Source organism: Amblyomma americanum, chromosome 10, assembly GCF_052857255.1.
Source record: "Amblyomma americanum isolate KBUSLIRL-KWMA chromosome 10, ASM5285725v1, whole genome shotgun sequence".
Lineage (NCBI taxonomy): Eukaryota > Metazoa > Arthropoda > Arachnida > Ixodida > Ixodidae > Amblyomma > Amblyomma americanum.
In genome coordinates this window covers 111,765,297-111,789,454 of record NC_135506.1, presented here as the reverse complement: position 1 = coordinate 111,789,454, position 24,158 = coordinate 111,765,297, and the positions used below count along the sequence as shown (strand labels likewise).

The 24,158-nt window shown below is 46.9% G+C and overlaps 1 long non-coding RNA gene across 1 annotated transcript; it reads left to right on the top strand.

The window, feature by feature from the left end:
- Window positions 1-172: 172 nt before the first annotated feature.
- LOC144107049 (uncharacterized) lies at window positions 173-6,588 on the top strand. The gene is made up of 3 exons (XR_013309200.1): window positions 173-211; window positions 4,625-4,776; window positions 6,487-6,588. It is a non-coding gene; the product is annotated as an uncharacterized LOC144107049 (long non-coding RNA).
- Window positions 6,589-24,158: the final 17,570 nt, after the last annotated feature.

Here is a 24,158-nt window from a genome sequence, read left to right as displayed (position 1 = left end):
TTATTTATTAGGCTTCATTAGAGATCTGAATTCGTCAATATGCACAGTGACGAACTCTCGTGGTGGACATTATTCCGCATTGAAATGCTTAGCTGTGGTTTAAGTTCATCACACGGTCGTCATTTTCATGGCAGGGGCGTTTTCTAAATGACGAATTTTCGTTTCCTTTCAGGCGTCCCCACTTTGTCGTATGCGTCGGGTGAGAAGCCAGGTAAGAATAATTTATGGGTCTTTGACAAAAATCAAATAATTTGCATCTGGCTTCCGAATTTGGCATGGGACGAACCTCAATTGCCACAACACTATAGCAGTTGTAGTAGGCTCGCGTCTTGCTTAATGTCGACAGGTGACTCTTCATAGTATTTTCAGCATTTTTGTTTTGTCCCATCATTAGACGAAAAGCAAGTATTGTACATTGTAGTGATAGCTCCATTACGGTAGCATTTCGAGCCTTCAGCGTGGCGGTGGTGGCGCTGCCACGCTGTCACGTGGTTGGCCACGTGGTGTGGAGCAGCTGCCCTCGGCGCGGCGCAGTAGTGGCTCGTCATGTGGCTGGTCACGTGACCAACCACATGGCGACGCTATGGCGGCGCCGCCACGCTGTCACGTGGTGCGGAGCAGCTGCCCGCGGCGCGGCGCAGTAGTGGCTCGTCACGTGGTTAGTCACATGACCAGTCATGTGGCTGGTCACGTGACCAACCACGTGGCGACGCTATGGCGGTGGCGGCCCCGCCACGCTGTCACGTGGTTGGTCACGTGGTGCGGAGGAGCTGCCTGCGGCGCGGCGCAGTGGCTGGTCATGTGGTCCGTCACGTGGTTGGTCGCGTGATGCGGAGCAGCTGCTGCCATGGAGGAAGGAAAAAACTAGGAGGGAGCATGACGTCACGCGTTCAGCCTCTGCAAGCCATCCTCTTCTGACCCCGTTGCCGTGGGCTTTTTTTACGCACTGACTCTTGGGAAATAGGCACTCCACAGTTACCGGACTGCCAAGCAGCTTGGATCGCGGTGCTTTCTAGTCTGACGCAACACAGAGAGAGAGCGAAACCGAAATCCGGCTAAGAGCTATCACTGCCTTGTTACGTTAGGGCCTATTTCCCATGATGCTTTTCATTATGACTAGCATTCAAGATTAAGACGTCAAGCTCCCTCCTATTTTTTTTCCTCCATGGCTGCTGCTGCCGGCGTCACGCTTCCGGCGAAACCGAGCTGCAACAGCTGTGTGCATGCGCCGTGTAAAGCGGGACAAAGGTGAAGAAGGAACGCTTAGCGAAACAGAGCGGCGGAAGACTAACTTTGCAATTCAACTGAGCAAGTTCCACTCGGCCAGCTGTAGCTATCGCGTCACTCCAGGTTTAACCAGAGCTAAATCACCGCCAATTTTAATTAATTGGCATGACATGGAAGGTTTACATGCAAAAAGCTATGGAACTAGGGCGGAACTCTCTAGGCAACCATTAAATGGAACAAAAAAGGGCTTTAAAGTAGTTAAACTAAGTGTATGTGCGAAAACATGTGGTTAGCCTGAAAAGCTCATGGTTTTGCTCTGCTGGGTCGTCGGCACGTCTGGCGACGATGTTAGACTCAGGTTAAGTTCTGGTCGAGGTTAGGCTTACCTGATATGTTCACGCCACAGACGGAAGTTGATGAAGACCACGACCTGCAATACGCAACGTGTTGCAGCTTAACACGAGGCGTGATCGGCTGCGGCGATAGCACAGTGCTCTCGTGCATTGGCCAGCAAAGCTCATCTGTTCGCGCCGCTGCGTTTTCGAATCTGAGTCACGGCAAAATTTGAATCTGAGTTGCGGCAAAAATAAAATAAATTTTATTTATTTATTCAAGGTCAAGGCTTCAGCATGGAATCGGTTTTTGCAGATTTGGTCCTGAAGCAGAGCTTTCGCTCTAAAACTGTCTGCTCAAATATCCAATGAAAGTGGCATACACAGTCATACATTCGCATTCATTTTAATATATTTTATTGGAAAGTTTGAGTACTTTGTTCCTCTGTTGTGCCGATGGGCGTTTAATGGTGTTGCGTCATTCCTTACTCAGCGAACCTCGGGGAATAATAATTAATTGGCTTTTGGGGAAAGGAAATGGCGCAGTATCTGTCTCATATATCGTTGGACACCTGAACCGCGCCGTATGGGAAGGGATAAGGGAGGGAGTGAAAGAAGAAAGGAAGAAATAGGTGAGAGTGTGCGGATTATGAGCCGAATAATCAGAGCCACTGCAAGGGAATACACAGTTATGTCAGAAGCAAGACTCGTTGGTCGAGTCTGTTTTCCATCGCACACAAAACACCACGGGTACACCACTAGACCAGAAACAACTCTCTAGCGTAGCGCTGACCTCCACGCTTTGATTTATTTAGGACTGCAAGCTATTAAAGGCTCTTGCAGTAAATTCTGAAAGGATTAAAATAATGGTGAATGATTTAGCCTGGTTAGGCTAAATGCGATTAGCACTTCAGTTTTGGTTTCGGTTCAAAGCTCTGTTTTCAAGGTCAAGGAGGCTTCACACAAAGATCGGCGAAAGCGGTGAGTGGGGTCCTTAGTTCAGCGCACTAAAACTGGAGGGGGGGGGCACTTGAGCTTCGCCTCAACTTTATGACGCGATAGCGTTGAGTTAATGCACATACAGGGTGTTTCACCTTAAGCTTTACACATTTTTAAACATAGGTGTTATTGAGTTAGAAGAGCGCTTTTTGCGGCATATCATTGTCAGCGGCGTAGTATGTCGGAATGCAGCTAAGACGTGCTAACTAGCAGGCCGGTTAACTAATATTGAGTAGTTGACTTTTTAACTCTTACGGTTAGGCTAGTTAATTACTGAGAGGTGTGTAGGCCACCGTAACATCTGAATCAGTCTTTAGAACTTTTAAAACGCTTTTACCCACGGCGCTGTGACCTAACAAATTTTGGCTATTTCGACTAGTTACATGCACTCGAGAGTTGGTTTTCCTGCAAGCTTCTCGAAAGCGCATGTATTTTGGCGCGATGTAGGCAAAATTTGTTCGGCCACAGCGCCGAGGGTAAAAGCGTTTTAAGAGTTCTAAAGACTGATTCGGAAGTTACGGTGGGCTACACACCTCTCAGTAATTAACTAGCCTATCTGTAAGTTAAAAAGTCAACTACTCAATATTAGTTAACCAGCCTGCTAGGTAGCTCGTCTTAGCTGCATTCCGACATACTACGCCGCTGACAGTGATATGCCGAAAAAAGGGCCTTCTGGCTCCAATAGCCCATTTTTAAAGATCGTGTGCATGCGTACATGCGGAATTGGTAATTCTCTACTTTGCATTCATAGATACTTGGGAGTCCCCAAGCCACTGCTGGCGCACTGGTGCAACGTTAAGCGATGCGCTGCCCTGCACTGGCAGGTGCTGCCACCGGTGGGGCTTGTGCAACCCATGTTTCTCTTCCCGAGCAACCCCTTGCGATGAATTATTAACTTTACTTCTACCTTCCGCTGTTGTCAGTTTGCTCACGATTCCGGCAGGCCGGTTTTGCGTCACTTGACCTAGGTGGCCCTGATCACGAGTTCCCGGGTTCGAACCCGACCGCGGCGGCTGCGTTTTTATGGAGGCAAAACGCTAAGGCGCCCGTGTGCTGTGCGATGTCAGTGCTCGTTAAAGATACCCAGGTGGTCGAAATTATTCCGGAGCCCTCCACGACGACATCTCTTTCTTCCTTTCTTCTTTCACTCCCTCCTTTATTCCTTCCCTTGCGGCGCGGTTCAGGTGTACAACGATATATGAGACAAATACTGCGCCATTTTCCTTTCCCCAAAACCAATTATTATTATTATTGCCTAGGTGGCCCACCTATAGGTTGCTTCAAGGTCACGCAGGCTTCAGTAAAACATTGGCGAAATCGCTCATTGGGGACTAAAAAGCCAACACACTAAAAAAACTCTACAGCCATGGTAAGCCTTCCCATCTTGCTCATCCTAGACACTCACAGCCTACTCATTCACCGGCTGCTCGTCCGTTCGCAGCACGTGCGAGGACTTCGGTAGCCGGTAGTCGCGAGCATGTTTTCTAAATGTGAGCTTTGATTAAAACACCCCAAATTATACACACAAATCTACATTGATGGAAGTGACACTGTACGACGTTCTCAGCCTGGCTACAGTTTTTGAAGTGGAAGATTTGCGCAAAAATTATTAGCTTGCCAATTAAAGATTCCTCATGAGCCATTACGGCGAGCCGCATAAATATCGGGGCAGATCTACAGGATTTTATTTCAAGTTGTTTCGTTATACGTGTTTTGTCAATTGCTGAAAAATCTTTCTCCTTTTGTGAGGAGCTGCTGCAATGTAACGTTTTTCTTTTGCGCCGATACGGCTCAGTCGAGTCGAAATGGGACACAGCCATCATCAGGAACGGTGGACGCCGGTCTCACAACCGCGGAGGTGCTCGGGGTTCTGTCCTAGCTGGCCTTGTTTGATGTTTTTTTCTCCGAAATGCTCCTTTGTCGCGCGGGGCAGATATTCAGTGGGCTTGGCGCAAAATGATACACCGCTCAATGAATTCCCAACTCGCACTATCGTCATACTGATACGGCAGCTTGCTTGACGAAACGGACAGCACAAAGAGCTTGTGTCACTCTCGCAATCGCAGGCTCGTAGCCGACAAAAGGCGCTACCTGTTCGGGCTCATCGCCCTTCTAATCTTTCTTCTGCTACTGTGCGGTCTCTACGTCGTCTACAGGTCTTGTAAGTCTCGCTGAACAAGCTGTTGCGACTGCGCAGCGTGGACAACGACAAACAGAGGTATGTGTATGTTTATGCGGAAGTTCGCCAAGCTTTCAGGCATATAAAGTCTTCCTTTTCAGCCACTTTTTGAAGAGAAAAGGTGAGGAAAATTTTGGCGTGTACGTAAATATGGTTGCCCTTTCCAACAACCACTCCTTATTATCCGTGTAAGTATCTTTCTGAAAATAAGCTACTACGGAGCTTCGAGGAAAATAAGTATCGCAGACGTGCATTCACAACGACCATCTCAATACAACATAGTCCAGAAAAAATAAAGCACTCAGTTGAGCGAAAACACGTAAGCCGAAGGTCTTTGCCAATCTTTCTTCAAACAAGATCTAAACATTATGCGCGAATAGGTGTACCAGGGTATTGATCAGCAGTATCAAGACAATGGTTGATAAAAAGGATGCGTGCAGAGTGCAGTACACAAGACTTAGTATCAATTAAGTGACAGAGAAATGCGCAGAATTTAACCAAACCCTGTATATAGCCTTTATATTTAACGAGAAAGCAATTGACTCAGTCCAAATTTCAGCAGTCATGCAGGCATTACGAAACCAGTGTGTAGAAGAGGCATGTGTAAAAGTACTGGAAAATATCTATAGCGTCTGTACAGTCACCATAGTCCTCCATAAAAAAAAGTAATAAGTTCCCAATCGGGAAGGGCGTCCGGAAAGGAGACATGCTCGCCAATGCTATTCATAGCGTGTTTACACGAGATATTCAAAACACCTGATTTGGGAACAGTTGGGGATAAAAGCTATTCGAGAATACATTAGGTGTCTGTGATTCGCTGGTGACATTGCATGACATGGCCTCTTTAATTAAGTACGCAGAGGAGAAATTGCATAACATGATCAATTATTTATACTGAGAAAGCAGAACGGTGGGTTTAAAAGTTCTGAAAACTAATGTAATGCCACAAGTCTGGGAAGGGAACAACATTTTAAGCTTGGTAGCGAGGCGATGGAATTGGCAAGGGAATCCGCCTTCTTAGGGCAGATAGCGAGCGCATTTGGCAGAGTCTCGTATCATGAATAGCAGGTTACAAGCAGCGTACAGGAGAAAGCTATATAAGAGCTGCGTCTTACTGGTACTAACCTATGGGCTGCAGAAACGTGGAGTCTAAGAAAAAGGGTTCAACTTAAACTGAAGACCACGCAGCGAGCTATGAAAAGGAAAAAGACATGTGTAACGTCAAGAGTCAGGAAAAGAGCGCAGTGGGTCAGAGAAGGAACGTGAGTCATTGATATCCTAGTCGCAATCGAGAAGAAGAAATGGCCTTGGGTAGGGCATGCAATGCTAAGGCAAGATAAGGAGTGGTCGTATAGAAGGCAACCGTAGCCGGGGGCGGCAGAAAGGTGCTCGGCTGAAATTAGGAAGTTTGCGGGAATAAGGTGGCTGCAGCTGGTACAGGGCCGGGTTAATAGGAGACACATGGGAGAGGTCCTTGCCCTGAAGTGGGCGTAATCAGGGTGATGGTGATACATCCTGAGTGGATCAGTAAAGCGATGTCTTAGCAGAACTTCGTCGCTTCCCTGCGGTGTTCCTCGTCAGTTGAAAAAAGTCTAGTGAAGAGAAATCACCAGCCCGTCTATTGCTACCGTTCGAATAAGGTTTGATGTCAGTTGCGCGTTCGGTTCTACAAAATCTTTATTGGCGGAGGTGAGCCTGACTCAGTTCCCACGAAACAATCCTTCCTGTTGAAGCTGTTGCGCGTCGCAGCGTTGGCGGCACAGCAGGAGCAAGGGAGAGAGGAGACCAGTGGTCATAGACAGCAGAGAACCGGCGATCCCAGTGACCAGCACGTCCCAGGCGACAGCCACGAGTGCGTAAAAAATGCTCTCAGCAGCTTTCTTTGCAATTGAGAACGCTTGCTTGCATGTCTATTGTTTCTTCCAGAGATATCCTGCTGGTCAGGGGATGCACATATATGCACGAGTCCACGAAGTCAGTTTTCTGCTTTTATTACTGAAAAGCGATGAGTAAACAGCCTCTCATGCTGTTCATTTATCATGCGTGCTCACTGATTACTAGACTCCGCCTCCTTTATGAACACACGGGTTAACCCGGCCGGGCCCTCGAGTGATTCTAGCTTCGTGTTGTCTGCTCTCCGTTCGTCCCTGTGGTTTAGGGCTAGTACTGTGTATTGTCTGTATGAACACCAACATTACCAGCTTTCTGCCTTAAGCGCCGAAGTCCACAGCGTCTTCGGGACGAGTGACCAAGGCGGCGTTCGGACGTATCACGTAGCGCAGCGTGCTAAGGTTCTCTGGATCCGGACAAGCCGTCATTGAAAACTTTGCCTTTACGACGAACCTTTTGGAGTGAGGCTAGCCTAGCATTGGTGTTCTAGAAGCTTGCGGGAATTATACGGCGTGACACAGGGCATAGAGAGATTGTAAAGGATATACACTAAACTGCTGGCACATGTGTTGCTGTCGCGATTTACCGCAGAGGCGAAAACTAGGCTAAGGATTGCTGGTCGACAAGGATAAACCTATAGAAGCAGGAAGAATTCGTCAGCATTAACGGAAGAGTGGCACTTATCGGAATTTAGCTTAACGAGAGACTGGAAGATTCTGCATGAGAATGCATATACATCAATGGAAATGACGAGATGCTTAAAAGGTTTTGCGAAGGTGTGAAATTGGTATTCAGTGAGATAAAAACGCAGTACACTGTAATGAAGGAGGAATTCAATGCCAAGATAGGCAAGAACCAGGCAGGCAACCAAGCAGTGAGGGCTATGGCATAGGCTATAGGAAGACCAGGGACAGCAGAGTTCACAGTGGGAAGTAGCTACGAATTCCTCCTTCTATAAACAAAGGAACAGCAAGCGGACTTAGAAGAGCTCGAAATGTGATATTAAACAGTAGACTCCGGCATCGCAGAGGATGTGGAGGTACTAGAGAAGGTGTGTCGCAGCGACCATAGGATGGTAATATCTCGATACATAGCCTTGATATAAATAGGGTGCCCAGTAAAGTAGGGATGAGGAACCACATGAATGGTAAGAGGAAAAGTAGAAGACTTCAAGATGTCGCTTTAATCATAGGTAGCAACTTTAGTGTACGAGCAATGATTGATAGGGCGGAAAGTTGGGCTATAGTTGGCAGTTAAGCCTGACAAAATAGAGCCGTGGGCTGTAATAGAGTCCTGTTTTTTTCTCATTGCCCTGTCTTTTGGGCGCTGTATTACATGATGACCGACTAATGAACCTGAGTTTGAACAATATTATCTCGAAATGTGCAGTAGAACTCTGGGGTTCATGATAGGTAGGATCTGTCAAGCTGTCCCGGGAGACGAAAGATCTGATTTAGAACCTTCAAAGCACGAAACCTTACCTCACACAGACAGAAAAGGACTTAGAACCGCCAAAGCATAAAACCTCGAACTATATAGACAGAGCACAAGATCATTAAGCGTAAGCAAGAGCGACAAATGCAAGCATAATGTGGAGAGGAGCCTGCGTGCTCTTTAAGGGGACACTGAGGAGAAATTGAAGCTGACTTGTATCGATAGAATACCAGCTCCTGATCACAAAAAAGCCGCTGTCACTGAAAACAAAGCTCTTGTAAGGTAAAAAATAGCAAGAACCAAAATACAGATATCGCCGCCACAGGCCAATCTCGCAAGTACAAGCGTAGCGACGTCGTAGGACAAGAGACGCCACCTTGGAGGCATTTTCCTTCCTACGTTTTTCGAAAATCTCTGAGGCTGACAAAGAAAGGTTGCGCGGTTTAATATTGAAGTGAGTTTTGCTTTCAAACCGATAGTGCACTTCTATCACGTAAGAAAGGCAGACAAAAGACAACCTGAACGCTGGAAGCAAAGAAAACCTATGCTTGGCGGCACTACAGGCGGCCAGGAGAGTCGATTTTTTATTTCGCTTCGTGTCTATGAACTTTGCGTGCCCCGTGGTTTTGTTTTTGACGCGCCTCGATATACAAGCGCCGAAAAGAAGAGGAAATCCAAGTGCCGCTTCAAGTGCTAGTTAACCTTTGAAGGAGCCTGTTAAGGCTGGTCAGATGATCGCCACGGTCGATGAAAAACTATGATGACACGATGGTATGTGATCGTACAAGGCAGTTCGCTGTATAAAGAGCGTCTTCGCACGTTCGCCCGGAGAAACATTCCCGGCTGTGAAAGTCAACTTCAAACTACTTAACGGAAATCGGTTATTAGGGATGGGAGACAGGTACAAGACAGTTAAGAAAAATTGCTGATGGCCTAGCTCTGTTAGGCAAGGACATAGATAGGGAATGCGCAGAGATTTCAGCATCAGAGCAGTGCAGTTACTAAATGCGCCTTTATTGATAGTTATACCTTCAGCCGTCGTGGCGGAGTGTTAGCGTCTCCACCTCAAATGCCAAAGGCCCTGGTTCGAATTCAACCCTCGGCACAGCATTTTTTTTTATTCAGTGAGTGGGCGGGGGTGTCAGTGGCTCCCATAGATGCCGCCACCGAATACGTTGCTTAGCGGTCAAGCGCAGGCTCTGTTAAGGCGCGTTTACGCTCCGGCGTAACGCGCGCGCTGCACGGCGACGTCACGTCGGCCAAAGCGAGAGCCTCTATACTCCAACTGCGCTTGACCGCCGACGCGTTCGGCGGCTACGGCGCACTCTGGCCGAACTGGCGAGGACTTGGAGCATGTCTCTATTTCGCGCCGAGTGCGCCAGCCGCCGCCGGCCCGGCCAGACTGATTCGGCTCCGCGGCGAGGTGCGCGTTGTGACGTAATTCAACAGCTTCTGCATTTGAGCAGAGCTGTTCTTTTCGAGCTCGGCTAATTTAATCCATTCACAGTACACATCTGAAGGTACATGCAAGAGGGCGAGAGAACCCGATCTAGTGGACCCGTTGGATCCAGCGGAAGCCGTTGAAGCGTGGTGCGTCGGCTTTAGTTTCAAGCCGCCAACTTTAAACGCGACCGCTGTTGAGCACCCATCGGTTTTTTTCTGGAAAAAAATAAATAAATAACTTGGCCCTTGCAACCGTGGGAGACCTCGACGCCGCCTGCTGGACCGTGCAACAGCGCCTTTCAAGGAAACACAATCCATTGGCCCCAAAGCCTCGGCCAGCCTCCGATGGGCGCGACGTCCCGACCTTGTCCTAGCCCCTCGCGACTCCCCGCACTAGCGTTATGATATTTTGTTTGCAGCGGCTGCTCACCACAGAAGGGGGAAACTACCCGCCGGCGCCTAACCTAACCGTGCTCCCTCAAAAGTATCGCACCCTCTTTGGGCTGAGGTCGCTGAAATGCAGGCCGGAGTTTTTGCGAGAACTACGTCGTCGGGTTCGGGAACGGGATCCATTGTAACGCTGGACGGACGCCGGTGCAAACGTAAACGAAGCGACCCCCGATAGATGCCTTCAACGTGCGGCGGCGGTAGCTTTCATTTCGGCAGCTGCTGGACCGCACCGCTAGCCGCCAGAAATCACGGAATCTGCGTTTACGTCACGTTTCATGTCACTCCGTCCTATGATGCCATAAGAGTTCTCCGTTACGTCATAACAGTTCTAGAGTTTGAATCGGAGCGGCGGGACAAACTTTTTCAACTTCGAATCCAAATTTCTTTGAAATAAATGCACCTTTCGCTCCCGGACAAGCGGCAACAAAGCCATGAAATGCCGAACTATCAGATTTTGCTAACAAAAAAAAATTGATAGAGTTCTCCTCAGTGTCCCTTTAATAGCGGTAAAAAGAAAATTAGGTTTTGGCAAAAGTAAGATGCATTCAGAAACACCTAAGGCAATACCACTAGCAATATAGGTAAAATAATGAAGCATAGCTATATAATCAGGAGCTAATCATGAATAAGCATTTATTCATTCATGACGCGTGTAGAGTAGGCGAGGAATTTTCGATTTCAACTGTAGCATAAATAAACGTGACGGCAGTGACTGAAGGTATAGCGCTGAAGTAGTGGACATTGCACCGGTAACTACGCGAAGAAGGCCTTGCAATAAATGCAAAAGGGAAAACAGTAGATGAGGATCAAAAAATATAAATGTGTTGAACGACGCTGGGGACATTGTGCTAGAAAAACTTGCATAATGCATAATGGCTTGGGGCGTACCGGTATATTGGCAGAACTATAAGATTAGACTTATCCATTATAAATAAAGGGGATGTCATGCACTTGAAATACTACAGACGGATTATCTTAATGGCCGTTTCGTGAAGTGTATTTACTTAGGTAAGCGCCAGTAGAATTACACCAACCTTCGATCAGACAAATGATGCGGCTTGCTTTCGGAAAGAATGCTTGATAACAGACCATTTTCACACTGTCAATGAGGTGACACAAAAATGCAGATTTTATTTCACGAACAGGGAGTGGTCTATGCAGTGCATGGTATAGCAAAGGCAACATTATGCACGCGATACAGCTTGCTTAGTAGACAAATATTTCACTAATTAATTCCCCCCCCCCCTTTCGCAAGTAAGCCCTGGCACCATTACTCCTTTCCGAAAACATCTCAGTACTTAATATTTCTTGTACCCGCATAATGTCATGTTTCATTACCCCAGCATCTCTTCGCCCTTTTGCCCTAACAGACTGCTCGTGCTTTCTGTTTGTCCTTCGTTTATCGATATACCAAAATATTTGCATTCAGCCACTCTGATAAAGGCCGGCAAGCGGCATTTCTTTTTGGATTTTGCCAGCAGTTTGCTGCTGCGGCCGACCAGAGAGTTTCTTCTCGTATCAAGCCGAATGATTGGAACTCCGTATCTAGAACATTCTCGGACGACTGCCCGTGTAGCAGGAATAGAAAAAAACGGTAGAAAGAATGCACATCGACTGTTTTTTGCGTGCACGCTCGTTCTGGGCCCTTCTGTACACGACAGTACCTGGCGGTATGTTCTGACGGGGTGCACATTAACGAAGTAGTGGCATCGAGCACGGTGGTTGTAATGTCGTGAATCTGCGGCATTCAGTAGCGGTCAGAATGGAGTGCTCGGTTTAAGGTGCGATAGCTATAACACCTGCTCCAGCGTGGAAATTAAGCTTTGGGAACATGCGCAAAGGCTGCCCCAGAGGCAAATCATACCGAGCTAGGGAATGTGGTTGAACATTTAGCGGGCCAAATTCAGCTTTTAAAGGGGCAAAGGACGCCTCCGTAAGGTGGGAGGACTACAAGGAGTTATATGGGGGAGCAAATTATGCTGAACCAGTGCCTATCAGTGGTTGGCGGGGTAGCTCTGGAAAGTCGTTCAGTATGGCGACAAATCGTGCACTGCCATCTGGTCCACTGAAATAGGCCCTAACGCAGGGTACTTTGGGGTACTGGCCTGAATTGTTGCCTGTGAGAACTGAGCATGAACCAGTTGTTTCAGCACGTCAAAAGAAAAACCCAAACGGTGTGGAAGGTCTGTCCCGAATATAGTAAAAATCAAATATACTATCCTCAAAGTCCTCCGCAGGCTTGTGTTCAACGACAGTAAACGGTGCCCGTGAGCACTAATCGTCTTTTTTGACTGCTCACAAGTAACTTGCGCTCAAGAGTTTGCCGTCACACGATGACGCCACGATTGCGCTCACTTCCATGCTGTTGTTGATGAGGAGGCTGACGCTGCAACCACGGTCGATGCGGAAGAACACCCAGAGATGAAATTCCAGGGCCGCCGCAGCACTGCATGATCACCCTCCGCGTACTGGCTTCTGGCGTCTGACCAGAGTCACATGGTGCTATGAGTTTCAATCTGCGTCGCCATACGTTTCCTCTGATCCAACACAATTGCAGCTGTGGCTGCTGCTGCCTTGCAAAGCCTCAGTTCATCAGGTGCCGTTTGCATGCTTGCGAGATTGACACTGTGCAGCAAAGCACAGGATAGCATCTCGAAATTGCAGAAGTTGGTCAGGGGAAGAGGTTTTTTTTTTCTTGCCGATTCTGCCGGCAATTTTTCTTGCACTGCCAAGGTCGTCACAGTCAGTGCGCTAACCTTGGTGAGGTATTTTTCAAGCTTCGTAACAAGCGCCGTACAGGTCAGTCAAATTATCAAGTTAACGTGGAACTTCCCGCGAGTTGCTGCACGCAGCCTAGCTGCTGTGTAAATATTCGGTCGCGAGAGTCTCTATCACGTGGGAGTTGTAGTCGTTTAGGTTCTGAACGTATGGCACGGCGAAGTACTGTTGCTTTCAGCATTTCGAAGGCGTTGTCCACAGATAACAGGAACACTGAGTCAGGGACCTCACTCTTATTGTTTTCAGCTGACTAGGGTGATTAAAAAGTAAGGTAAAAAGTGCTCGCCCGAAATAAATTTACTCCATAGGCTGACCATGTACAGAGACAACAGTATGCCAGCGGTACTCATGACTTTCAGCCCAGCCACCATTCTTGATGCATTGTATTTTTCCTGCAGCGTGCTTAGACACCAGTTCCACCGCACAAGAAATTAGAGTCAAGTTCCTTAAGTTCTTTTAGTTGAAATTGGATTCGTCATGAATAAGTTTTTCAATTACCCAATTTATCCTGAATGACGTCATATAGCCCACTCAGAAGCTCAGCTTTTTAGCAATATTGCCAAGTTTTGTGCCACCAGCGTCCTGAATCAGGTGTTCGATGCGGCACAGATTATTATGCATTGCGGACGTACTTGGGCGATCATATTGCTGGACGTTTGACCATATGTCCTGCCACGCAGCACAGCAGCGCAGGTCAGCGTGCCCCTAAACGTGTTTTCCTGATATTACATTAGCTACTTATGCCTTTTGCTAATAAGATGACCATTAGATGCAAAAACCTGGCAACACTATGAACTTCAACATTTGACTGTGTCTCAGCTAGCGCCGCCATCTTCAGGGTTTTTTTTTTTAATTGTGGGACACAACATACGTAGCAGCTAAGATCTGCGCGGTAAAGCCATGGTATTTTTATTCGGCCTCGAAAGGAAAGTAAGAAAGCAGCTAGAATATGACACCTGTCATCCACGAGAGCTCCTGTTTCCTTACTTTTGAAGGACTTTGTGATCACAAGATGGCGGTAGAGCGTGAGGTCAGCTTTAATGCTACAAAAGGGGAATCAAGGGGAAGAAATGCAATCCGTCACCAAAAACGGAGGCAACTTCCAATCGACTGCATACACGAAAGCACCGACTGCGTCTATCGGTCTCTTGGTGGGAGACCAAAACGCAATAACTTTTTAAGATGTTCACAGTGCAGTGACATCCGAAGGCCTGATCTGCAAGGTGCGGGTGTGGGAATTTCGTGGCAATACCAGCATTGGTAATGATTGCGAGGAATGTTCCCAAAGTGCGTGCTAGCTCCTCAGTTTTTCAGTACGTAGCAGTACTTGACTAGCAATCCCGAAAAAGGTGATATTTGTCTGAAGCTTCTCAGATACCGGCAGAAATAAAATAAATATTGCCGCCCCTCGGTTTAGAACCCTCGGCGGCGTGAGCAGATCGACTTCGCTAGCAACTGCACTGAGCACTATGCTTTCGCCGCCACTGACCACTTTTTTTCTTCTTTATTGACGGTATTTTGACCCACATGAAAAGAAAACACATATTCATACATAAGTACTAAAACACAATCACCATCTTTGTTAACACAACGGCCGCCCAGTTTGTGCGGTCACGCTCATGCTAAAATTCCTTCATCGCCAATAATAACTCAACACGTGATAGCCACTCTGGACTACATTCCAGCATCTTTTTCTCCTGAACAAAGTTTCTTATGCTTTCTTTGAAATATTGACGTGCCGGTCTTGCATCGAGATCGGCGTGCCTTACTGCCATTCTGCATTTCCAAATACTGTGTAGGGCAATTAGCATGATCAAATCAAATGGGGTACCGTGATCACTTTCAATTGGCAAGTAGCGAATTCCGTACCCATCAAGCGGAAATTCTTTTTTGATTGTGCGCTGAAGCACATCCTAAAGGAACACAGCATCCTAACATTCAAGGAACACATGCTCAATTGTCTCCTCCTTTCTGCATATTATACAGTGAGTGCCCCAGGGAACAAAAAAACCTTTTTCAGCCATCCACGGTTTGACAGTCAGAGTTCCAGTGTGTAATTTAAAAAAGAAAGTCTTAACACCAGACGGGACTAACTTTGCCTTAACACGCTTTAGTACCTTGTTACCTATACCTTCCCTGTAAAGGGACCGATATAGAGGCACGGGGAGAACCACACTACAAAGGTCCTTATACGGTTTTTTCCGGTTGACTTCACTCAGGTATTGGAGTGAAAACCGCGCCTTCAAAAACCTACATGAAACCACAACTTCGCGTAGAAATCCATGCACTGCACCGGGCATACTGCCAGCAGCGACAACCATATTAGGCAAGTGCTTCCCCAGGCGAAGTTGACAGACAGTGTGTAGGAACGGGTGCTTAACGTCCCGAAGAAATAAAAACCGATTGACAACCTGTCTCAAAAACAAATGTGACAAACTGAGTCCTCCATTTCGAACTCGTAGAAATAAATTGGTGTGGCTTGATCTTTCCCAAGAAGATGCCCACACGAACACTGCAAATACCCGATGAAATTTTTGGATATGAACCCTGGAGCAATGCAAGACTTGAAGGACATAGCAAAGTTTGCTCACTAAAAATATGTTGCAAATTGTGGCTCTCGAGAACATTGACCAATTCCATCCATTCCATTTATTCACTCTTTCCCTCATTTTATCCACTTCACTCCTCCAGTAGGCTTCGCTGTCTTTGTAACACTCAAGAGGAACTCCCAAGTATTTAACAGGAGTCGTAGTAAAACTCATGTTGGCAAAAGTGTCTGGGGCCTCCAGCCAATCCCCGTGTCAGAATCCCAGGCACTTACTCCAGTTTACCGCGCTGCCACTGGCCGCACAAAAACTTTTAACACATTTAACAGCCTGTGTTACACTGTCGTAATCATTACAAAACATGGCTATATCATCCGAATAAGCCAACAGTCGGACTTCTAACTGATGTAGTTTAAAACCGCGCATACAATCGCTCTGTATCACGCTCAAACAAAATGACTCTATATGCAAACAAAACAGCAGTGGTGAAAGAGGGCAACCCTGGCGCACCGAGCGTTTGAATGGAATGCGTGAACCCACAACCTTGTTGACAATTAGACTTGTCGTGCAATCCTGGTACGCCATGCCGACCCCGCCTCGAATAATTCTACCCACATTCACATGATCTAGAATGCACAGAAGAATTTCATGAGGCACCCTATCGAAAGCTTTCTCCAGATCAATTTGGATCATTGCCACTTGTGTGCCCATTGCGTCGCAGCACTCAAGGATACTACGCGCTAAATGTATATTTGAGAAAATAGATCGGCCTTTAATACCGCACGTTTGATGCGGCCCCACAAGGTCAGTAATGACTGTCTGCAATCGCTTAGCCAAAATTTTCATCATTATCTTATAGTCTCCATTTGTGAGGCAAATTGGACGGTAAGAAGTTACTCTGCGCAATACAGAGGGGTATTCTGATTTCGGTATAAGAACAGTGTGGGAGGATGCGAAGGACGGCGGCAGTACATTGAGATCGAATGCCTCATTATAGACAGCAGCTAAAACTGGTGAAATTATTCCTTTTAGACGTTTATAAAAGGCTGAGGTCAGACCATCCGGGCCCGGAGACTTCCCCGGCTGCAAGCTTTCAATAGCGTTTTTCACCTCCTCTACTGAGATAGCTGCCTCCAATAGTTCCTTCGTACTGTCGTCTAGGCTGGGCATCAACAAAAGGAAGTCCTTCTTGAAACGATTAATGCCAACTGAGCAGTTGGCAAACAGCCCACTGTAGTGCTCGAAGAAAGCGCGCTCAATATCTTCTGCTGTGTCACTAACTTTTCCACCAACTTCAATTTCCACTATCTGATTGCGCCGCGCGTGCCACTTTTCTGAGCCCAATGCTCTTTTTGACGGAACTTCCCCCGCTATCAGCTTTTCAGCTCTCGCCCGCACGAGAGCACCGTGGTATCTTTCGATGTCGAACTGTTCTATTTTATGCTTCAGTGCGCAAATATCGTCCATGAACATGCCGGGTCTACTGCACTCTTCACTGATCAATTTTTCCAAGTTTCTGCGCATCGTTTTTTCCTCCGCCCCCTTTTGTCTGCGTATAGCGCTCGCCCGCTCCAATGCTTTCATTTTAACTGTCTGCTTGAAGTTCTCCCATTTTTCTCTGCACGTCGTGTTACCCATATCATTCATTGCATCAACTTGCGTCGCCACGTCTGCCATAAAAATATCATCAGCCAGTAATTTTGAATTCAATTTCCATAACTGCCACTCGAAGCTTCATTTCCTTTCTTTCGTGCTTGCTACTAAAAAACTGACTAAGCAGTGATTAGTAAATGAAACAGCGCTCACTCGGTACTCCTTGCAAAAGGGTACCAAATCAAGGCTTACGTATGCTCTATCCAAACGAGCGTGGCTCGAAGCCTGAAAATGGGTGTACTGTGTATTTCTTCCACCACCAAGGCATTCAGCCACATCCGCCAAACTACTGTTCCCTATTATTTCATTTAGGGCAGTCGTGCTTGCATCCTTGTACGGTCGGGCACTAGTTTTGTCCCGGGCTGAAAGAACGCAGTTGAAATCACCAATAAGAATGACCAACCTATTACACTGGGTATACTGTTTTAGCTGTTCAAAAAACCTGCACCTTTCCCCAGCAACAGTCGGCGCATACAAACAGATTACACGCCACTCCAAGGACGATAACAAGAAATCACATACAATAAACCGTCCTGACGTGCATTACGTAACGGCTTCTATTTTAGCTCCTAGACTATGTCGGACCAACAATGCGCAGCCTGAAGAATATCCCACGGTATGGCTCACAATAGCACAGTATCGCGCTACGAATTGCTGCACCATGCCCCCGGTTTCCACGTCGTCCTCGACTTTCGTCTCCTGTACTGCTAGAATGTCAAGGTCAAAGTCGCTTAACAGGCGGTACAGTTGACTCTGCTTCCTCTTTGAGGCAAGCCCTCGGACATTTAAAGTTGCCACGCGAATGGACTTATCCATAGTCATCATAGCAAGGTGGGAAAAAAAACCGGGGGCATGGCGCTTACCTCACAACTGCGGTTTGATCCGGAGTGTGTTAACACCAAATGATCATCCAAATGATCATTTTAATCAACCAAATGATCAGGCAGGCTTTCGTAAAGGATATTCCACAATAGATCATATTCACACTATAAATCAGGTGATAGAGAAATGCGCAGAATATAATCAACCTCTATATATAGCTTTCATTGATTACGAGAAAGCATTCGACTCAGTGGAAACCTCAGCAGTCATACAGGCATTGTGTAATCAGGGGGTAGAAGAGCCTTATGTCAAAATACTGGAAGATATATATAGCAACTGCACAGCTACTATAGTCCTCCATAAAGTCAACAACAAAATTCCAATAAGGAAGGGCGTCAGGCAAGGAGACACGATCTCGCCAATGCTGTTCACCGCATGTTTACAGGAGGTATTTCGAGGCCTGAATTGGGAACAGTTGGGAATAAGAATAAATAGAGAATACCTAAATAATCTGCGATTTGCTGATGACATAGCCTTGCTGAGTCACTCAGGAGGTGAACTGCAAATCATGATCAATGAGTTAGACAGGCAGAGCAGATCGATGGGTCTAAAAATTAACATGCAGAAAACCAAGGTAATGTTCAACAGCCTAGCAAGGGAACAACAGTTCACAATCGGCAGCGAGAGCCTAGAAATTGTGACGGAATACGTCTATACTTAGGGCAGGTAGTGACAGCTGATCCGGATCATGAGAGGGAGATAACTAGAAGGATAAGAATGGGGTGGAGCGCATATGGCAAATTCTCGCAGATCATGAGTGGCAGTTTACCAATTTCCCTCAAGAGGAAAGTGTACAACAGCATAATCTTACCGGTACTCACCTACGGGGCAGAAACGTGGAAGCTAACGAAAAGAGTTCAGCTTAAGTTAAGGACAACGCAGCGAGCCATGGAAAGAAAAATGATAGGTGTAACGTTAAGAGATCGGAAGCGGGCAGAGTGGGTGAGGGAACAAACACGGGTTAATGACATCCTAGTCGAAATCAAGAGAAAGAAATGGGCTTGGGCAGGGCATGTAATGCGAAGGCAAGATAACCGCTCGTCCTTAAGGGTAACGGAGTGGATTCCAAGAGAAAGTAAGCGGAGCAGGGGGCTGCAGAAGGTTAGGTGGGCGGATGAGATTAAGAAGTTTGCAGGCAAAGGGTGGATGCAACTGGCAAAGGATAGGGTTAATTGGCGAGACATGGGAGAGGCCTTTGCCCTGCAGTAGGTGTAGTAAGGCTGATGATGATGATGATGATGATGATGATGATGATGTTAGCACAGGGCGGTCCTCACGGCGGCATAGGCGGCGTTTCCGCCGTCTTGCGCGCCGCCGAAGTGTTCGGCAGCGGTCGAAAGGAAGGACGCCGTCCAACAGTCGTCTTGGCTGGCGGCTCGCCTGCAGCAACGACACTAAGCTCCTTCCCATTTTCGCCTGCGTTGTGAGGTCGCTTTGCAGCGGCACTAATGCTGTCGCTGTCCATCACGGTGACTGGTGCCGGCTCGGTGGGTGGTTTCTCGCCTCCTCCGGGAGAGGGGTGGCCCGTAGTGCTTGCCTCATCCTTCTCGTTCCCGCCTTCTGCGTCGTCGTGTCGCCGCTTGTCTGCGGGTTTATCTCCACCGTCAATTAGTTGTTCCCCTTGAATGTTCAACGATGCACCTTGCGTAACCAGGTTGCGGCTCGGCCTTGCTGTTTCCTCTGAGTCCTCCTCGTCCATCAGGTGGTCCGATATGTCGTTTGCCTGCACTGGTCCGGCTACGCTGGCGTACAGTACGTCTTTGCGCAATCAGCATCGACGTGGCCGAAACGACGACAACGACTACAGCGCGGCACTTCGCAGTCGCGACGTATGTGCCCGGTGCTCTTGCAGCGCAGACACAGAGGAGCGCGGCCCGGCACAACAACAAGAGTTAGCTCTCTGGCTATCTTGAGCTGATGCGGAATATCGTCTATTTTGACGTCGGCATGCAATTTTAGTCCAACTGTACGAGTCGTCGACCCTTTTTCAGTGACACCTAGCAGCCGCCACTTCTCCCGGGTCACTTCCAACACCTTCCCGTAGGGCGACAGTGCCACGCGAACGTCTTCGTCGGTAACGCCATGCAGCAACCAGTGCAGCTTTACGCGGACCTCTCGGTTATTCGGATCAATGAGCAAACACGGGCGATCCTTTACCTTCACGTCGACGGCCAAAAGCAACTTCTGAGCAGCATCAGCAGTTGTCATTGTCACAGCCCACACGTGGTTCATTTGATACGCCCCCAACGCCACAACGTCGGGAAGCGCACCAAGGTTGGCCAAAGTGTCCCGGTAGTCTTCAACACGATAGGGCCGGCCTCTTGGATCGCCGTGCATAAAAACGGTGTTGGCGACGATGCGGCCGGATGGCAGATTGGGCAGAATAACCTGGTAATCTTCGGCAGTAGCCGCAAAAAAACCTGTTACCGCGGCCCGACTGGGCCGCTGAAACCGCTCCGACGGAGCTCATGATAATGCGTCCGTCACGCTCGGTGGCCGGAAGTCGAATCCGCCGCCACTGATCACGCCATGTGATAAACTGCCACACTTGTTGTTAGCCTATCAAAACCTGGCACATACCCACACTGGGGAATCGGCCAAGAACCGGGTGGCTGTTCACCTGAACGCAGTTAACAAAAAGGAAAAGCACGTGGGAGCGCAACACCGTTGAATTCTCCCTCATGAACAGAAAAGGGATGAGAGTTTTGAGTTTAAAATCTTAAGAATAATAATAAAGAGAGGGATTAAATAATAATGAGTGAGTCAAAATGTAATAATCGATAGAAAAGAAAAGTTTGGAACACTTAGCAAGGCAGTCGGTGAGATTCTATCAGGAAATTTAGAACAGTGGTACAAACAGATCTGTGGCTGAACCCAAATGTGGTGGCGCGAAATGATAGCAAGAGCGGGCTGCTCAAACTGAGGCCAAGATGCTGCAAGGGCTCCTCCAGCAACCTTTTTCTAAGAGAGTTGAATCGGCGACAATACAGCCAAAAATGTTCTATAGATTCAGGCTCACGGCAAAATGCACAAAGGGGAGAGAGCGCCAAACCCGACTCACGAAAGGAAAGGAAACGCGTATAACTGGCTCCCTGCTTCAATGAATACCTCATTCGCGCTTCGGGCTACATTGCTCAAGTGACAGAGATGTACGCTGCTTGAGTTGGCAGAAACGCGGCACGGGAGCAAAACGCATTGGCGTTGACAACATTGTTGCAGAAACTCAGCACTTCAGCAATAGCCCACCGGCGGTCTATGGGTAAATTGCTTATGACGATGAGAAACCTCGACTCAGTTGATTTAGTGGAGACGAGCTACGTGGTTGAGATTTCAAAACGAGCGCGGAGAGACCCACATTCTGCTCCGTGATGGATAGCGCACCTGGGTGTTCGCAGCAATAGCAGATGGCCGTGGCGCCCTCCTCCAAAACCTGTTTTCGTGCATTATTTCGTGCTTAGGAATGATAAACTGCCATAATGTTTTTTGCTCTCATGTCTATTTCATGTCCGTTATTTCTATCGACGGCTACCATTTCATGGATCTTTCTTTTGGTCATCATAAGCGCCAAAAGCAGTAACCTTTTTCTTTTACGTAGCAGTACTAGTTAAGTTCTCGTAATCCTTCTTGACAAACGTTTAGAAGTGTCTTGTAATGAGAATCCTAGTTGTGCGTTTAGCTGCATGAAATGCCTCTTAGGTATGCTCATTGTTCAGAGTTCGACCTGACGTGTTCGCTGATGCTTCGAATTTTTGTTCTTGCATCGGCTGCATGCTGAGTGTGCAGTTGCACTACTGTGTTCAAAACAAGTAAATATAACATGCACACTTTCGAACTTCAGACTTATTAGTAAGCGACCACTAAACAATCGGAAAGAAAGGGAGGCGGAGCCAAAGGTGACAGAAGTGGTTGGTTTCGTTTCAAGGCACCTTTTCTAAGCAGCGCCAGATAAGCTACAACGAAAAGCAAACAAGCGCCACATACGACTGGTGTGTAGCAAGAGCAAAAATATAAAAATACCGGGAGCGTAATCTAAAGGTTGTTAACCGAACCAGTTAGTATTTTTCTATTTCGGTGGTCAACAGTTCTGAACAGGAGATATATGCAGTATTCGCCCATTTTTTCCCCGATGCATGTACTGTATTCTTTAAACAACTTGTCGTCCATCTTTAATAGTAAGAGTTTTATTCCTGCAGCCACAGGGACATGGGCGGCGAGAAAGGTTGAATTGTAGGGCTCGTAACTAATTTCGAGCACAATGGCTCTTGCGAACTGATATATCGTTGCACAGGGAATTCTTTCCATTTCACTTTCATTAAAACTCGGCTACCGTAGCCTGAGTTCGATTCCATAATCTTTGGCTCAGTACCAGCATTTTTTAGTTACTCAGCCACCGCGGCGGGCAAGCCATGCTACATACTGGACTCTGAATAGGAGTTGTCGGGAATACAGCTATCTTTGGTAATATGATATTGATTTGGCCAGGGAATGGGCTCGTTCAAGCAGGCGTGAACGCCGGGGACATTGAATTAGCTATGCCAATGCAGTTGATAGCAGTCGAAACATCAAAGCGTTTAGGAATACTTTTTTCAGCCCAGGGGGCGACAAAACTTAATCTAATGCCTACAATTTGAATGCCAACACAGACATCTCTGTATAAGTGAGAGGCACCTCGTTCCGGACGTCCAATTCTGGTTTCGGCAACGCTATTTCTTGGCGCTGAAGACAAAACATATCGTATGAATCAAGTCAAGATCCACTGAAACTAGTTTAGGACTCTGTGGACAATTCAGCAGATGGTACAGGAATTAATGCTCTCCCGCTCCTTTTAAATACATTCAGACTGTGCCAACGCCCTGATTCTGTGTTCTGTCTATACGTTTAAAAGAGCTGTTCCGGCACTTTTTCGGTTCACTTATTAAGGGGTGAATTTACCGGAAATTCTTAAGGGAGCCGTTGGAGACGGGGACGTTAGAGTGCAGGTCTTAGTTGCACAGTACGTATCTTGAACTCCGCCGAAAAAAGTTGTTACGATCCTACCATAGACCCTTTCTCGATAAGCGGGACAAGCCCATCTCCTCTGTCCGTTTTTTTATCCGCCTGCGTGCGTATACACAATAAACGATGAGAAATAATACTCGCCTGTTTGCGGATGTTGTAGAACCTGTATCTTCACCTTTTCATCAAACTGTAGACAAACACCTCTCTAAATAGCGTTATATCTGTATGTGGAAAAGAAAATCGCTATTAATTTACGCTGATAGAACAGGTCTGCTGCGCATAACCAAGGAAAAACTATATTTTTGTTGACACCGCATGAAGAATTCTCTTGAAAAGTCAAAATGAAAATTCCCCAGCGTTGTAAAACTCAAACGCAACTTGGCCTGGTTAAATACGGAAATCTTCATCGGTATCATGAAAACTTTGCCATACGCTAACCTGACGCCTAACAACGTAATGTTATTACCAGATACCTCCATAGAAATCCTGAACAACAGGCAGCCTCGATAAATTTTGTCGATACATAAAAGAATGACAGAGGTGAGGCTGAAAGACTTCAGCGGAACGCTCTCTGTTCTCTGTGTAATAAATACCAGCGATTCTTTTAGTTGGCGCAGACGTTATTACACATCGAAATATAAAAAGAAAAGTGCCATGAATTTTCATTTATGTACTCACTTATTAGCACACAATTTCGTACTTTACCTGCTATCTAAAACCACTGGGCACTCGTGCGGCTCGCTACCATCATAAATATTCTATTTAGCTCTATTTTGCTTGCACAAACAAGATTATATTTATATTTCCTTCGGAGAAGTATAGACAAATAAATTGGCCGAAAAGGTTACAAAACTGGCAATTTTGAGAAGGAGTAACGAAATTCTGAGAATTCTAGTTCTTCCTTGCTGTTGTTTTTATAGGTTACATATTAGTTTGCGCAAAGTGGCGACTTTGTAGGCGATAAAGTGTCCTTTCTACCTCAAGCGGACCGTCAATTTCTATGACTTATGGCAGTTTTCAATGAGTTATTGGTTCTTTCTCCCGGCTTGGACGAAATGGTTAAGTTTGCAGTAATACATAGCAAAGAGAAAGAAAATAAACGAGGATTGCAAACCATTATGTCCTGCAATATTGTGGCTTTCGTGTTCTAGCTTGGTGCGTTACTTATTTAAGAGCGGATGTTACTAGCTCTAGAAAATGCCGGAAAGGATTTAAAGTCCGGATGCTTGGAAGTTTGAGCTCGACGAAAAGAATGCCTCTGGTTACGATTCATTTCTGGCAAGTCGTTTCTTTCTTTTTATTCGGTACCCACTCGCACGCTGCGCGAAGGACGCTCCAATTCTTGTG